We start from the raw sequence: 10,940 nt of genomic DNA, 5'->3' as shown, positions 1-10,940 counted from the left end.
ATAAGTCCATCTCCAATGGCTATGGAGCCATGGGACCTCCCGCCACCAGATATCATCACCAGCTCTGGATCAATGGGACCCTGGCTCGGGTTAAAGTCCACCACATACCCAGTTGCGCCCGAACTGATATAAGTTGGAGCTGCCTTGATGGTGTGGCACACCTTCCATTTGGGCACGTTTGTCCATGGCCTGGTTGTGGAGGGCTAGCCATTCTTTTGAGCACCACTCATCGACCAACACCTCCCAACAATCCATCCGATCCGCACACCATCTCGGAGGCGCCTAAGTTAGCAAATAGAAACTTGAGCGCCACGGCTAAGAATTACTAAATGAAGGAACTTAAGTAGAAGGCCTTAAGAATTACCTTCATGTACTGCTCCTTACTCAGGAACTTATCGCGGCACGCCGGCTTGGTCTTCTTGATACCACGCAAGGCGTAGTAGTCTCGAACAGCCTGCACCCGAGCCTCGTGCCGTAAGTTCTGGTGTAGGCGCTTGCAGACGTTCTGGATAACATTTGCCGCGTCCTCCTCGTATCCCTCCTCACACCTGTAGAATGTCTGCAATCAAATGAGACAATATTGATTAGTACAATTAATAACTAGCTAGTTGAAGATTTTGAAATGTGTAAAGGAGAAATTACCCAGAACGTCCTAATCACCATGTCTGCCCTCGTGTCGCACACGACACCGTCGATAATGACATCCGGCGGGGCCGGGGCAGCCACGTAGTGCTCCTAGCTCAACCCAAGCTCTGGAAGCCGACCCTCACCAGGCAACGTGACAAACCCCGGGAAGTTTTGCCGGCAAAGAACTCCAAGGACGGAGTTGGGCCGGCGGACACTATGATGGTGGTCCCAACCCCTGCAGCATGACAAGGCCAACGCATTAGTTATTTGAAGAAACGTGAATGCAGAAGGTACAAAAATATTAAATGCACTTACGTACCTCTCCCCATCAGGGAAGATCAACCACCTCTGCTCGCGGGTCGCCGGCACGGACGGGAGCCGTGTAGCACCACGCTGGTAGACGGTGCCACCCTCCTCCTCAAGATCAGTCGGCTCCCCGCCATCATCAGCATGGCCACTCGGCTCCTCGGGCTGATCCGGCCAGGTACCCCATCCGGACGTGTGCTCCTCCGGGGTCTCGTGGGCCGAAGGCCAGTCGACCCGAGGCTCATGGGCCCAAGACCCGTGGACCGGAGGCTCGTGGACCGGAGTCCGTGTAGCCTCCTCCTCGGACGAGTCCACCCTAGCAGTCACGTGCTCGGGTGAAACAGCTGGGTGTGGCGGCGAGGAAGGCGCCGTAGCAGTCACCCTACCTCCTCTCCCGCGACCACGTGCCCCACCTCCTCTCTTCCTACCTCGTCCCCTACTGGGCACCGCGGTCGACGAAGAAGGGCCCGGCGGTGTGGACTTACTGTCCAGCAACGCTCGGCGGAGAGGTGCGTCTGGAATCGAAGACCTCAGACCACGCGCCGACGAAGAAGGGGCCTTGGCGCGCTCCCGACCAGCGCCCACCATCTTTCAACACCTGCCATGACAAACAGTAAACGAAATTAGTACAACATAAAAAAAAAGACCGACATGAATAATAATATGTGTATCACTTAAGTGTATCATCATCAAGTACAACATTACAAAATTTAATACCTGACACTACTAATAATCTCGATCAGTATCATCAATAAATGCATAATCATCATCATCACTATAACCAATGACGGGCTCATAGGGTTCAGTGGCATCAACATGTGCAAGGCCACCTTGACGTAATCGGTCAAGCAATGACAGGTCATCCGCAGCAGTAACCTCTTCTTGTTCCGGCTCTTCTTGTTCCTCCTCTGGGGTGATGTCGGATTCACTGTCGCTGTCTACTTCAATGTTTTGGGGTGAAGTATAGCGGTTCTTGAAACGCTTTTTGGAAAGACGTGTCTCTTGGAAGAATTCTCCTTCATATGTGTCTGGGTTAATGTGAGGTTCATAATCCTCTTCCTTTGGGGGAGATAGTCTAGCACGTGGCGGCACTTCATAAACGACATCCCAACCTTTTAGATTTGGATTAGTTTGGCAGGCCCACGGTAGATAGAATACTTGGGTCGCCTGTTGAGCCGTAATATAGACATCAGGAACATCTAAATGGGTGCTTTGGTTGATTTCAACTAGCCCTATATGTTCATGAGTCCTTCTAGTCTCCTTCGGCTGAAACCAATAACATTTGAAGACTACGACATTCGGTGGGTTTTCACCATAGAATAGAAGTTCATAAATTGCTTCAACTCTCCCATAATACTCGGTACCTCCTTCGCCGATAGCAGATACACAACAATTTGTAGACTTTCGGTCGGCCATAGATAGCTCTTTGCCATAGGTACGAAAGCGATACCCGTTGATGTCGTATTTGTCAAATGAACGGACCTTATAGTCAAAACCATTAGCGACTTGTCTCAATTCGGCGTCCATAGACTCTGAATTAGCCTACAAGTTTAATATGAAAGGATTGTTGCATTACGCACAAATTAGCGAATGAAACCGGGATAGCCGCCTACAAATTAGCCTACAAGTCTAATAGAAATTACCGTTTGTTTGAACCAAGAGATGAAACCGGGATAGCCGCCTCCTTGCTTTGCGAGAAGCTCATACTCTTCGACAGAATCCTTTTGGATCACCGCGCCATACGAGAATAAGGCGACGTATCGACTGTATGAAATATCCAGGAATAAGAGCAGTTCAAAGGAAATAGAAGTTGCGAAACTATGTACCGAGAACTTACTCGATGTACGGCCGCACTTCTATCAGGTTGTTGAAGATATACAACGAAATGGTCCGCCATTGTTCGTTATCCAAAGATACTGGATTTGAAACACTGGCTGGTGCGAGATTCCCTTTGAATAGGCTGAGGTTGGATCCACCCTTTTTAGGGTCGTCAGCATTGTACCGAGGCTTCGGATTATGCAAATGACGATTTTTGGCTTCGTAGTGTGCTGTCACGAAGTTTGCCGCCTCCTCAGTGATGAATGCCTCAGCCATCGATGCTTCAATTCTACGTTTATTTTTACATTTTTGTCGAAGCGTCTTCTGCATCCTCTCAGTTGGGTAGCACCAACGATTTTGCACGGGCCCCCCCCCAATCTTGCCTCGGTCGGGAGATGCAAAATCAAATGTTGCATTGGATTAAAGAAGCCCGGTGGAAAGATCTTCTCTAACTTGCAGATCAACTCCGGCGCCAACTCTTCCATTTCTTCTAGCACGCCAGGCGATAGTTCTTTCGCACAAAGAACACGGAAGAAATAGCTGAGTTCTGCCAGTACTAGCCATTCATCCTCAGGGATAAAGCCACGCAACATCACCGGCATTACCCGCTCAATCCATATGTGCCAATCATGACTCTTGAGACCAAATATCTTCAATTTATCAAGACTGGCTCCCCTCTGTAGATTCGCTGCATACCCATCGGGGAACATCAACTGCATTTTCACCCACAAGATAATTTCCCTCATAGCTGGCCTTCCAAGATTGAACCATGCCTTTGGCTTCGTCCAGTTCTGCTTTCCTTTCGGTTCTTTCATGTTTTGTAACGGCCTATCACATAGCGCCTCCAGATTGACTCTAGCCCTAGTATTATCCTTTGACTTCCCATCTATGCCGAACAATGTACCAAAAAGTGCCTCGGCGATATTCTTCTCAGTGTGCATCACGTCGATGTTGTGTGGGCAAAGGAGGTCTTTGAAGTAAGGCAGATCCCATAAGCATGTTTTGTGAGTCCAGGCGTGCTTAGAATTATACCCCTTGAAGTACCCTGGACGCTCTGGATCTGGCTCGAGAGCGTTTAACTGATCCAGGGTCTGTTGGCCTATCAATGCAGGTGGTGCAGAGTTTTTGACAACTCTACCTCTGATGAAGTTCTTCTTGTCTTTCCTGAACTTATGGCGAGGATTCAGGAACTGTCTATGCATGTCGAAGCAAGAAAACTTGCGACCGGCCTGAAGCCAACGAAACTCAAGAGCTCCCTTGCATGTGGGGCACGGGAACCTTCCATGCACACACCAACCAACGAATAGCGCATACGCCGGCAAGTCATGCGTTGAGTACATGTACCAGACACGCATTATGAAGTTCCGTTTGCTATAGGCATCGTATGTCTTGAACCCATTATCCCAGGCTTCTTGCAATTCGTCCTTAAGCGGTTGCATGTACACATTCATATTTTCCCCCGGATAGTTGGGCCCTGGAATTATCAACGTCAGGAAAATGTTCTTTCTTTGCATAATCTGTCCGGGGGGGGCGGAGATTGAGTGGAAAGACAAATACGGGCCAACAACTGTATTGGGCTGCCGTCATACCAAACACACTGAACCCATCCGTGCTGATGCCGACTCGAGGATGCCTCGGATCTACCACTTTGTCACCATGTAATTCATCAAACTTTTTCCACGCAACACCATCCGATGTGTGTACAATCATCAGATTCCCATCTGCATCTAGTTCGGTTCTTTTGCCCGTTTTGTGCCATGTCATCTGTCTGGCCGTCTCTTCGACCATGAAAAGACGTTGAAGTCTTGGTACGATTGGCATATACCGAAGAACACTAACGGGGATTTTGGTCTGTGTATTCTCACCCATACCGTTGTCTACCACAACATACCTGGAAGACTTGCAAATGGGACAATAGTTCAAGTCCGCATAGTCAAGCCTAAACAAGACACATCCTTTCTCACACGCATGCATCTTATCATAGGGCATCTTCAGTGCACGGAGGATTTTGTCCGACTGGTACAGGTTTGCAGGCATTACATGGCCTTTGGGTAGAAAGCGTCCAAATACTGTCATCATTGCATCGTAGCATTCTCTGCCCAAGTTGAATTGAGCCTTCAGAGCCATTACTTGTGAGATGGCATCCAACTGACAAAGCTCAGTGTGCTCATGGAGAGGACGTTTTGAAGACTCCAACATTTCATTGAAGGCCTTTGCAGATTCCTCCATCTCCTCGTCCGAATCCCGAGCATCATCAAAGTCTTGCACCATGTTTTCCATCCCGGTACCATGCTCGTCGGTGCGACGACGATCCACCTCAGCTCGATCACGTTGGGCAGACTCACCATGAAATGTCCACACCGTATAATCGGGCGTAAAACCACTCTTCTGCAGGTGTTTGCCCATTTCAGCCTCTGTCCTCTTTTCCCAATTTCCGCACCGTAAATAGGGGCACCAGGTTTTCCTCTGGCCATTTGCAAATGCGGCTCGCACAAACCCCTTGGTTTTTGTGAACCATTCAGTGCTCCATTTGTTCTGACCAGTGTGACCGGTGTACATCCACGCACGATCACTCATCTTGACTTTCAGAGCTACTAGACACACAACAAATATATATATATATATATATATATATATATATATATAATTCACCATGTATATATTCATCAGTTGATCTACTTTGTCAATTTTATTACGTCCATGCAACCTACACTCTAATAGGTAATGATAGGTCCTAATCCCACCCGAGTATGTTTAGATTGGGTTCATTTTCCCATGCTATGCTCCGGATCCTACGCAAAATTTCGGCAGCACCTCCCCGCTATTCTCCTGATACACGTCTCTGCAATAAACAGAGAGGATGTGTACCCGGAGAACAACAGGGGAGGCACTGACGAAATTTATGCGTCGGATCCAGAGCAAAGCATATGGGAAAACGAACCCAATCTAAACATACTCGGGCTGTCCATGGATAGCGTTGGACAATTCGAAAGAATCAAGGTTATAAATATGCAAATGCATGCATATTTATAACTATGACGCTTTCGAACGGGAGACACATATTGGTTACGCATACTGATGATTCAAGACACATATGTAGCTAGCTATCAAGTTTCATCGGAATAGATCAAATAATTAATGGGGGAGGAGGACATATCATTTGTGCTCACCCACGAACGAAGGGGCAGAGCTCGTCAAACGCACGGCGAGGTCGTCGAACACCAAACCTCGCAGCGATGAAACAACTGCACATTTAAAACTACCCGATCAACACAATTACATATGATGTTTTTCCTAACAAAATCGAAAGATTTATGACCTAACTAATAATTCACAAATATATGACCCCGTCGGCTTCTGGAAGGCCAAAGAACACCTTTTCGGGAGGTGTCGGGGGTCGAGGTGTCGTGTCGGTCTCGGGGTGCCGTGTCGGGGTCGGGGTCGGGGTCTCGGGGTCGGGGTGTCGGGTCGGGGTGCCGGGTCGGGGTCGGGGTGTCGGGGTCGGGGTGTCGGGTCAGGCTCGGGGTCGGGGTGTCGGGGTCGGGGTCGGGGTCGGGGTATCGGGGTCGGGGTGTCGGGTCGGGGTGCCGGGTCGGGGTCGGGGTGCCGTGTCGGTGTCGGGGTCGGGGTGTCGGGTCAGGGTCGGGGTCGGGGTCTCGGGGTCGGGGTGTCGGGTCGGGGTGCCTGGTCGGGGTCGGGGTGCCGTGTCGGTGTCGGGGTGTCGGGTCAGGCTCGGGGTCGGGGTCTCGGGGTCGGGGTCGGGGTCTCGTGGTCGGGGTGCCGGGTCGGGGTCGGGGTGTCGTGTCGGTGTCGGGGTCGGGGTGTCGGGTCAGGCTCGGGGTCGGGTTCTCGGGGTCGGGGTCTCGGGTCGGGGTGCCGTGTCGGTGTCGGGGTAAGGGTGGGTGTGGTGTCAGGGTGTCGGTGTCGGGGTGTCGTGTCGGGGTCAGGGTGTCGTGTCGTGTCGGGGTGTCGTGTCGTGTCGTGTCGGGGTGTCGTGCCGGTGTGTCGTGTCGGGGTGGGGGTGTCGTGTCGGGGTGTCGCGTCGGGGTGGGGGTGTCGGTCGTCGAGGTCGGGTTGTCGGTGGTCGGGGTGTCAGGTGTCGGGGTGTCGGTGGTCGGGGTCGGGGTGTCGGTGGTCGGGGTCAGGGTGTCGGTGGTCTTCTTCTTCTCCTCCTCTCCTCTAGCTTTCGCCTCCTCATCCTCCTCCTCCTCCTCCTCTCCTCTTTCTTCTTCTTCTTCTTTCTTCTCCTCCTCCTCCTCCTCCTCCTCCTCTCCTCTTTCTTCTTCTTCTTCTTCTTCTTCTTCTTCTTCTTCTTCTTCTTCTTTCTTCTTTCTTCTCCTCCTCCTCCTCCTCCTCCTCTTCTTCTTCTTCTTCTTCTTCTTCTTCTTCTTCTTCTTCTTCTTCTTCGTCTTCTTCTTCTTCTTCTTCTTCTTCTTCTTCTTCTTCTTCTTCTTCTTCTTCTTCTTCTTTCTTCTCCTCCTCCTCCTCCTCCTCCTCTTCTTCTTCTTCTTCTTCTTCTTCTTCTTCTCCTTTTTCCTCTTCTTAAACCTACCACTAAGTAACCTAAAACAAAACTAAAACTAAACTAAAAGTAATCTAAACTAAAAAACAGAAAAAACAGAAAAAAAAATCTAAAACTAAACTAAACTTAATGTAAACTAAACTAAAAGTAATCTAAAACTAAAAATCTAAAACTAAAAAACTAAACTAAACTAAAAAAACAGAAAAAAAAAGAAAAAAAAAGGAGAAGAGGGGTGGGGCTCACCTGCGGTAGGGGTGGGGCGCTCGCCGACGGAGGGGCGTCGGAGGGGCGCTCACCGACGGAGGGGCGGCGGGGTGGCGCTGGCCGGGCGGAGGGGTGGGGGGGGACAGGGCGGAGGGGGCGACGGGGCGGAGGGGTGGGGGGGCGACGGGGCGGAGGGGGCGACGGGGCGGAGGTGTGGGGGGGCGACGGGGCGGAGGGGGCGACTGGGCGGAGGGGGCGACGGGGTGGAGGGGGCGACGGGGCGGAGGGGTGGGGGGCGGAGGGGTGGGGGGCGGCGGGTGGCGGGGCGACGGGGCGACGGGGCGGCGGCGGCGGGCGGGCGGGATGTGCACGGTGGCGGGGCGTGTCGGGGAGGAGAGAGAGGAGAGAACAGAGAGTAACAGGCGGGGGGGGGGGGTACGGGCCGTTAGGTAATCGGCTCTTTGCCGTCCGCCAATCTTTGCCGTCCGCCTTTTTGCCTCTTTGCCATCCGCTGGCAGACAGCAAAGAGGTGGGGCGTTAAGTTTTTTTCAAACGGGCGGGGGGGGGGGGGGGGTGGGGGCCACCTCCCTCTTTGCCGTCCGCCAGCGGACGGCAAAGAGCTGGCAGATGGGAAAGAGCTTCTTTGCCGTCTGCCATTTCTTTGCCGTCCGCTTTTTGGTAGCTGATGGCAATGAGCTTCTTTGCCATCAGCTAGCAGACGGCAAAGAGCTAGCAGATGGCAAATTAGCTGATTCCAGTAGTGTAAACCTCATTTACGAGGACACGCTCCACAAGATGGAAATAGACAGGAGCCGCATTGAGCAAAGCAGCACAACCTTTCGGGGTATCATCCCCAGTCGGGAAGCGCGGTGTGCGGGAAAAATTACACTCGATGTGGCATTCGGCACACCAGAGAATTATCGATCTGAAGAAATAACTTTCCAGGTGGCCCCTTTCAACAGTGGATATCACGCCCTGTTAGGGCGAGAGGCCTTCATGTGCTTTCAAGCGGTACCCCATTATGGGTATATGAAGCTAAAAATGCTCGGGCCCAATGGAATAATCACCCTCGTCAGCGATCCGGATATAGCACTCCGCGCCGAGAACAAAACCACATCCCTGGCCCTCGAGGCATTGTCTGAGGCCCTTGCGGCCGAAGAACTAACCGCACTACGCTCCACGACGGATAGGGACGATGTGATCCTGGACAAACGACCCAAATCCACTTCCTTCAAGCCAGCAGAAGAAATAGTTAAATTTCAGGTCCATCCAACAGACCCGAAGAAGACAACATCTATCGGAACGCAACTCAGCCCCACAGTCGACGCCGCACTACGAGACTTCCTGCGCGAAAATTGGGATATATTTGCCTGGCACCCCTCGGATAAGCGAGGAATCCCGCGCGAGTTGGCCGAGCACAGTCTCAACATACTGAAGGGATACAAACCGGTCAAACAAGCACTGCGGCGCTTTTCTGAACCCAAACGACAAGCTATGGGGGAAGAGCTGGCCAAACTCATTGAGGCCGGATTCATTAGAGATATTAAACATCCGGACTAGCTGGCAAACCTGGTAATGGTACCAAAGAAGGATAAATCCTGGCACCTGTGCGTCGATTTCAAAGACCTTAACAAGGCTTGCCCTAAGGATCCCTTCCCCCTCTCCCTCGCATTGATCAAATCATTGACGCCACCGTAGGACACGACTCGCTGTGCTTCCTTTATGCATATTCCGGATACCATCAAATCAAAATGAAGGAGTCCGATCAAGCCGCAACAGCATTCATTACACCATACGGGCCGTTTTGCTTCAACACCATGCCTTTCGGGCTCAAGAACGTCGACGCCACCTATCAGCGCATGATCCAAACATGCCTCGAGAAACAGATCGGCAAGACAGTGGAAGCCTACGTGGACGACATCGTCATCAAAACCAGACACGTCGAAACACTAATAGACGATTTGCGCCTCACATTCGACAACCTCCGCACATATGACATCAAGCTTAACCCGGAAAAGTGCGTCTTCGGCGTCCCGCCGGAACACTGCTGGGCTTCATCATTTCTAACAGAGGAATTGAAGCAAATCCAGCCAAAATCCGAGCTCTGTCACAATTGGCTACGCCAACCGAACTTAAACACGTCCAGAAGCTTGCTGGGTGCGTGGCAGCTTTAAGCCGCTTTATCTCCAGATTGGGGGAAAAGGCGCTGCCACTTTATCGCCTTCTACGGCGCACCGATAACTTCGAGTGGACAGACGCGGCGACGGCCGGACTGGAAGAAATAAAAGCCCTCCTAGCAAGCAACCCAATCCTGGCCGCGCCAAACGTCGGCGAACCAATGCTCCTATATATATCGGCAACACACCAGGTGGTGAGAGTCGTACTCGTCGTCGAGCGAGAACAGGACGGACACAAATTTCCGCTCCAAAAGCCTGTATACTACATATCCACCGTCCTCACACCATGCAAATCCCAGTACCCCCACTATCAAAAGATAGCATATGCAGTCTTCATGGCATCTCGAAAGCTACGACACTACTTTCAGGAGTGTTCGATCACGGTGGCTTCGGAAGTGCCCCTCAATGATATAATAAACAACCGGGACGCCACGGGCCAGATTGCCAAATGGGCCATTGAGCTCCTTCCATTGAGCCATTAATTCCCAAGTACTGGCTGACTTCATCGCCGAATGGACAGAGGCCGAACTCCCTAAAGAGTACGGCGCGTATTCCAACTGGGTTATGCATTTTGATGGCTCCAAAGTGTTGGCGGGGCTAGGAGCGGGCGTCGTATTAACGTCCCCCACGGGAGATATCGTCCAGTACGTACTCCAAATATTATACACAGACTCCAACAACGCAGCCGAATACGAGGCCTTGTTACATGGCCTTCGGATGGCCGTATCAATGGGCATACAACGCCTGGAGGTGCGCGGGGACTCAAACCTCGCAATATCCCAAATTAACGGAGACTTTGACGCCAAAGATCCAAAGATGGCAGCTTATCGCGACGCCGTCTTAAAGATGTCAGCTCGGTTCGAGGGGCTAGAATTTCACTACGTCGCTCGCGAAAGTAATCAGGCGGCAGACGTCCTTGCTCGCATCGGTGCTAAGCGCGACCCTGTCCCACCCAACATCTTCCTGGAAAGGCTCTTTAAGCCATCCGTGGTGTGGCAAGGGGAGGACGGCAACGACAGTCCCATTCTGAACACAAACATAGATGGCGAACACACCGACATCATCGGAGGCTCAGCCACCGAAATAACACCATCGGCCCACCTCATCATGGTAGTCATTGCCCCGTGGACCGAACCATTCTTGGCCTACCTTAATAGGAAGGAGCTCCCAGAAGATCAGAACAAGGCTCGCCGCATTGTCCGGCGTTCGAAGGCCTATAAAGTTCATGAAGGAGAGCTCTACAAGAAAAGTACTACCGGAGTCCTTCAAAGGTGTATCTCCGAGGA

Source organism: Aegilops tauschii, chromosome 7 (genome assembly GCF_002575655.3).
Source record: "Aegilops tauschii subsp. strangulata cultivar AL8/78 chromosome 7, Aet v6.0, whole genome shotgun sequence".
In the NCBI taxonomy this organism is placed as follows: domain Eukaryota; kingdom Viridiplantae; phylum Streptophyta; class Magnoliopsida; order Poales; family Poaceae; genus Aegilops; species Aegilops tauschii.
Note: the sequence above shows the minus strand (reverse complement) of the source record.